Genomic DNA, 6,014 nt, shown 5'->3' with positions numbered 1-6,014 from the left:
TGATGAGCCACATGAGAGGCAGTCATCAATTCTCAGATAACTGAAAGGTATGACAGCACTGAAGGAAACACGGGCTGCATCTCCTACTGGCTGATGCAGTCATGTGATTGTCTGTCCATGTCAACTGCAGCGCCAGCGAGCTATTGAACTTTACGATAGATTTTAAGATGCATGGCTATGCGGAATATGAAATGGTAAACACATTCAACGGATGTGCCCCGTCTGTGAAGGAAGGATATCTATTGATTTTTAAAGTGTATGTTTAGGGGGTGCACAACAGTTGGTGATATACATCATCTGATTGTAACAATGGCCATATTTGATTGACTTACATGATGACGATAAGCTAAACTGATTTTTGGTCACCCCGAAAGCGGTTTATAGTTCATGTTATTCACATGAATTATTCAGTAGTCTATGCAGTCATCTTCAATTTTCTTTTATGTAGACAAGCAGAATTTAGGTTCTCATATCAGTGCCTTGACCTTCCTGTCTGAACTAATGACTGGCCACTTTTAGGTTAAATGGTCCGTGACAGAAAATGTATCTTCCTTCTCCATCACTAATTTAGATGTGCAGGTGCGAATCAGAGACAAGTCACAGAAATAAATAATGTCCACATGCTAATTTCACACATGCAATGAAGCATGGTGGTTTTGAAGTCACCAGTCATTAATTTTTTTCAAAGTGAAGTCATTTTTTGGGGGGGACTTTTTATTTATTTATTTTTTTGTTGTTGCTTGAGGACAACTATTTTAGGACATAACAACCTTCTTCCATTTCTGAATGTGCAGTTATGAAATGCAAAAACAAACAAAAAAAGCGTAGATCATTTTTTAAATAATTTTATATTAAAAAAGCTCAAATAACTTTTGACAGTATTTTCTATATGTATAGAAATAAGCAACTTGTGCTTAATGCATTTTTTTCGTGATGCTATGATATAGTTGATAGTATTATCACTACGTTTAATATATGTAATTTTTTTTAATCAAGTCGCACCCACGACCATTCGCCACATGTTGAACATAATCCCACTTTCCCAAGGCATCTCATCTGTCACATCCACCCCAAAGAAATAAGGCTTCGCCAAAACCTAACACTAAGCCGGAAAAGTGTTTCCCGGCCGTCGCATTTGTTTGCCGAGTTGTTTGACTCGCTGAAGTGCCATTTGTGCCTTCGATTAGACCATCATTCTCCCGGAGCCGAGGATAGGAGTGGTCGCCTCTGAGTTCAGCTCCGCACCTGCGCGTCTCCAAGATGTCCCGATTGAAACCCGTCAAATATCGGTGTGCAATATGAGATCTCATCGCACCGTTCGGATTGACGCTTCGGAGTGAAGCTTTCGAGTGAAGGTGAGATCAATGAGGACTTTATATCTCAATGCATGCGTGGTTAATGGGTGCGTCTCGCCCAAACTTTTGATGTGCGTTAGGTGATTTAATGGTCTTACCGGCTTTCTAGAAGCATTATTTGAATATAACTCAATTAATACGCTAATGTATTTTTTTTTTTTTCCTAAATGGATGGTTTATTCTCTTTCGCCTGCAGTGCGTAAAATCGACCATGCGCTTTTGCGCACTTGTGTCTCTTTTTGTTTATGGCTTTGGCAGTGAACCTTGCTTGTGTAAAACTCTTTTTGTAAGATGCTAAATTACTGTTTCTCTACTTTAAACACTAGTATGCTTGAAAGAAAACGCACAATCGGTTTGTGTGTAGGATGTCACGCACTGGCAATATTCTAGTTTATTGGTTCTCCATAAAAGGCTTTCTGACAGCAACTACATAAATGAGCAGAGCTTGAACTCATTGCCTCTTTATGAGATGAATGATTATCACTAGCTGTTACTTTATATGTAGCCCTCAATGCTCACTAACGGACCAGTTGAGTTGCAACAGTAGTTTATGAAGTATTCACACTTTATGGTATTGGTATATTCATAAATATTATGCAGTGCATATTTTAAGTGTCATTAATTAATTGCATACTGATAGGGTGCATGAACTTGGCTACTGGCGGAAATTAAGCTGTTGCTTGAAAAAAAAAAAAAAAAACACTTTGGCTTTTTACACGTGTTTATAGGCTGGAACATCATCCTGCAGATAATCTGTGTTTTTGCAATGCATCAGTTACTTTAGCTTCTCCAAACAGTGATGGCTTTGCTTTATTGTTTCTAACAGTTAATTAAAGTGACTTCTTTTTGGACTTTATTCTGTTTTGTAGATATACCCCGGTCGCTTTGATAGCTAAAATCCATAACATTTCCAAGCCATGCTCCACTCAGTATAGCTATAAAGGTACTTTTTGAAAAAAAAAAAAAAAAAAACACTTTGGCTTTTTACACGTGTTTATAGGCTGGAACATCATCCTGCAGATAATCTGTGTTTTTGCAATGCATCAGTTACTTTAGCTTCTCCAAACAGTGATGGCTTTGCTTTATTGTTTCTAACAGTTAATTAAAGTGACTTCTTTTTGGACTTTATTCTGTTTTGTAGATATACCCCGGTCGCTTTGATAGCTAAAATCCATAACATTTCCAAGCCATGCTCCACTCAGTATAGCTATAAAGGTACTTTTTAAAATTACGTTTATTTCTGATCTGTGTGATGTTTTGATTTGTGTTAAATGATTTGATTTGTTTCTTGGTTTATTTTTTTTACTTTTATTTTAAACAGGAAACTTTTTCTTTGTAAAGTAAATATAGTAATTTAAGTAAATTAATTTAATATTATTTTCTAATATTATTAGTTATATTAATATGGATCATTTTAGTTTCTTGCTATAATTAATTGTATTAAGGAAATATGTGAAATTATACAGCAGGCTTTTTAAATAAAAAAGCAGCTTCAATTTAGCCCATGTATCAGCATGATGTTCTTGCTGAATCTAGATAATGAATTATGTACACAATCACCATAAATAGAAGCTCCAACATAATAAGTCTTAAGTAAATACTACCTTTAGGACCCTGTGGATTTCATATCCTACTTAGCATTTACAGTGAAGAGATCCTTACATCAGAGAGAAATATGTAATCTATAACCCATCTCCCTCACCATTTGTTTGAATACAAAAAGGAGGACTGTTTTCTGTCCCGTTTGTGTCTTTGCTGAAGTCCCAACTGAGTTTTAAACTGCTGGAAGAGAGAGAGGGAGAGGATGAGCAGAAAACAGTGAGGGCTGAGTGGATGTGCAAAAGCAGAGAGAGTGTGTGGAGTGTCCAAGTGCGTAATCTTCCCCAGCCATCATTTCCCGCCGAACACTCGCTGTATATGCGCGTGAGGATATTATCGGCTCGCGCGGGTCTAATTGGTGCGATTCGTATCTCGCTCACGTCTAAAACGTCGAGGACATAATGAAAATATTGCAAAAAGAACTGTTTGTCGTTATCCCTGCAAACAAGAAGGGAGGCTCTTGTTTTTTTATATAGGGCGGTTGAAAAAAGCCGTCAGGAAGAACGGACCCGTGGCTATTTAAAGTTGAGTGAGGACGGTTACTGGCTCTGAGGCGATTGTTATGAGACTCCCAAAAGAAAACACGATGAAGAAGGAGAAATTGTGGAATTTATGAGTTTACACTGTTTGGGACACACGCAGAGGTTGAATTTATGCTCATTTTGGCGCCACTGAAAACATTTCCTTTGAAGTTTACCTCAGAAATTTCCGCTTCGGTAACATCTCGCACTATATGTGGCACGCGACTTAAGAAAAGATTGACGTGCCGCGAGACACCTTTCAATCGCTGTGTTTAGTCAGCCCGTTTAGTTCGGGTGGAGGTGGTGGGGATTCCGTTTTTCCCCCGAACTCATCACATTAAGATTAACAAGCCGTCTTTAAGAGGATCCTCTATGGTCATTCATGAACTTGTTGAACACCCAGCCCTCTGCGGGACCCTTCACATCGAGAGTGAAGCTCATTAACGTGAGTATTCCGTTTCCTTTTTAAGTTTAGGTTGGTTTGTGTGAATGTGTGTGCCATACGTTAGTTAATAATTTACTTATGGGATCTAGTTGTATGATTTCGCGGCAGCTTTAACTTTCCTCAGCCAAATTCATTCGGAATGCTGTGTGGTTTATTGTCTAGTACTGAGTCTCTTTAATAGGATACCGACACCTGGAAAAAAAATACCTGGAAAACGTATTTGTGATATGCAAGTAGAAAATGTATGCGAACCTAATACGATTTCAGCACCTTGGAGAGTGGACTTTCCTACGAGAGAATGCGAATGGAAGCGCCCCCTTGCGGCAATAATGCGTTTTATTGTCTTTCTGTGTCCAGGTTGCTTTCACGCACGATTAACTCTTACCTGATATGCTCTAATTTGTTTTAATCCATGAAAGTAGGCCATTTTGTTGAATAGAAATTTTAAACAAACTCTCTAAGAATTAATTTACACAGTATCGATTGAATAGTGTTTAACAAATGCTGCTGGAGTACGATTAGTGTAATGTCAATTTCTGGTTTATTTTGCATGCAAGTTTACTTCAAACATCAAACTGAATTAATAATTATAGTCTTTGGTTGGTTTTTGTATTTCTTTGTTTCCTCGTAACGTTTTTTTCTGACAGAGTGTGTGTGCAATTCATTTTTTTTTTTCTTTTGGGATTATATTAAACAGATTTGATCTGAACAAGTTGACATGAAATACTTCAGTGAAGTTTAGTCTAATTTCTGTATATTTATATATGCATGCAGCTTTTATACATTTACAGCCTTTACACATTCATAATCTAAAATGTTGTTGTTCATGAAAATTTCTACAGATGATAGATAGAAAGATACCAGAATAGATTCTTGCATGAAACAGAATAATTTTTTTAGAATAATCAGTGCAATTTGTCATTACCATAGGGTAGAGGTTTTGTTTGAGTCATGTTTATCACAAAATATTCATATGGTGAGTGGGAAATTGTAAGTATCAATCATCATCAGAGGTTTATGACATTATATCTGAGATTTAGCAGCAGCAATCATGAAAGTAGCCAGAAAAGAAAAAAATAATAGCATGCACTTGAGCTGTGAGCTTTCTGTTCAGTGCAAAATTATTCTTAACATCCCAAGATAATGATTTCAAGCTTCGTTCTCCAGTGGGATATTTTGAGCAGTCTGACATATCGCGACGAAAACTGAATGCCACAGCAGCCTTTTAGGAAAAGTATATTTAATAATGCATAACATGTTCCGATGTCGCAGCAAAGTGTGCGCTTGGCAGTGGAGGGTGATGTCTTGAGCGGAGGGGGGATTATAGGGGAGAAGGTCTGTGACAACACAAGCCTTATAGGGGCTTTTGTGAGCGGAGATTGAGAAACAAACCCCTGAAGCTAAGCTGCATGACACAAATGGCATTGCTAGAGTCGAGAGTCACCCTGTCAAGCGGACTGTGCCTTCACACATGAACAGAAAGTGACAGAACATGCCGAGGAGAGAGAAAGAAAGAGAGAATGAAGAGCAAGCGAGGGAGAAGTCAAGCCCGGCTTAGCAGCTGCGCTAAGGGAGATCCCTTTCTTCCGAGGCCAGGGACCTGTCTACTGCAGACAATCAGATTGCATTATGGGATAGGAGGTCTGCCAGGTTCAGTAGCACTCGTGGAGTGTAGACAAACCTGCGCTTTGATTTTGCCTTCTACTGACAGGCTGAGTCACATGCAGCCATCATCAAGCCTTCTGCTTGCAATTGCCACACATTACGATGAAAGAAAGTTCTCGCACCTGAATATTAGAAGAGGTGACACGGAGGAGTGGATGGTTATGCTGTGGATAAATCTGGATTAGAGCAGAGATCATCAGACTCTGTGGGTGTATGTGTTGGGCTGTCATTTTTAGGGAAAACATACTCACTCCCCGCTGCACTCAATGTTTATTTATGAGACCTGTCATATTGGCTGGCTGTTTATGGTAGAATCACTGATCCCGTGCAGGCGGGCGCTGAAATCCCGAGAGCGCAGATCTCATCGAGTGCTGCAACCTCCCTCTCTATCACAGGCTGAGACATGAATGACAGAGAGAGAAATGCGGC

The 6,014-nt window shown here is 38.8% G+C and overlaps 1 protein-coding gene across 7 annotated transcripts in view; it reads left to right on the top strand.

The window, feature by feature from the left end:
• The first annotated feature begins 1,214 nt into the window (after positions 1-1,214).
• Positions 1,215-6,014, top strand: part of LOC107677259 (netrin-G1-like) — a 92,748-nt gene continuing 87,948 nt past the window's right edge. For 4 of the 7 annotated variants that reach the window (XM_016472095.1, XM_016472092.1, XM_016472091.1 and 1 more), the window contains exon 1: positions 3,238-3,920. The gene's annotated coding sequence lies outside the window, so the exon portion shown is untranslated. Of the gene's footprint in view, positions 1,356-3,236; positions 3,921-6,014 lie in introns of those variants that run through there. The other 3 variants (XM_016472089.1, XM_016472094.1, XM_016472090.1) reach the window with 3 other exon arrangements.

Source organism: Sinocyclocheilus anshuiensis, unplaced genomic scaffold (genome assembly GCF_001515605.1).
Source record: "Sinocyclocheilus anshuiensis isolate Anshui unplaced genomic scaffold, SAMN03320099.WGS_v1.1 scaffold392, whole genome shotgun sequence".
NCBI lineage: Eukaryota > Metazoa > Chordata > Actinopteri > Cypriniformes > Cyprinidae > Sinocyclocheilus > Sinocyclocheilus anshuiensis.
The sequence above is the reverse complement of the archived record's forward strand: the minus strand, read 5'-3'. Positions and strand labels throughout refer to the sequence as shown.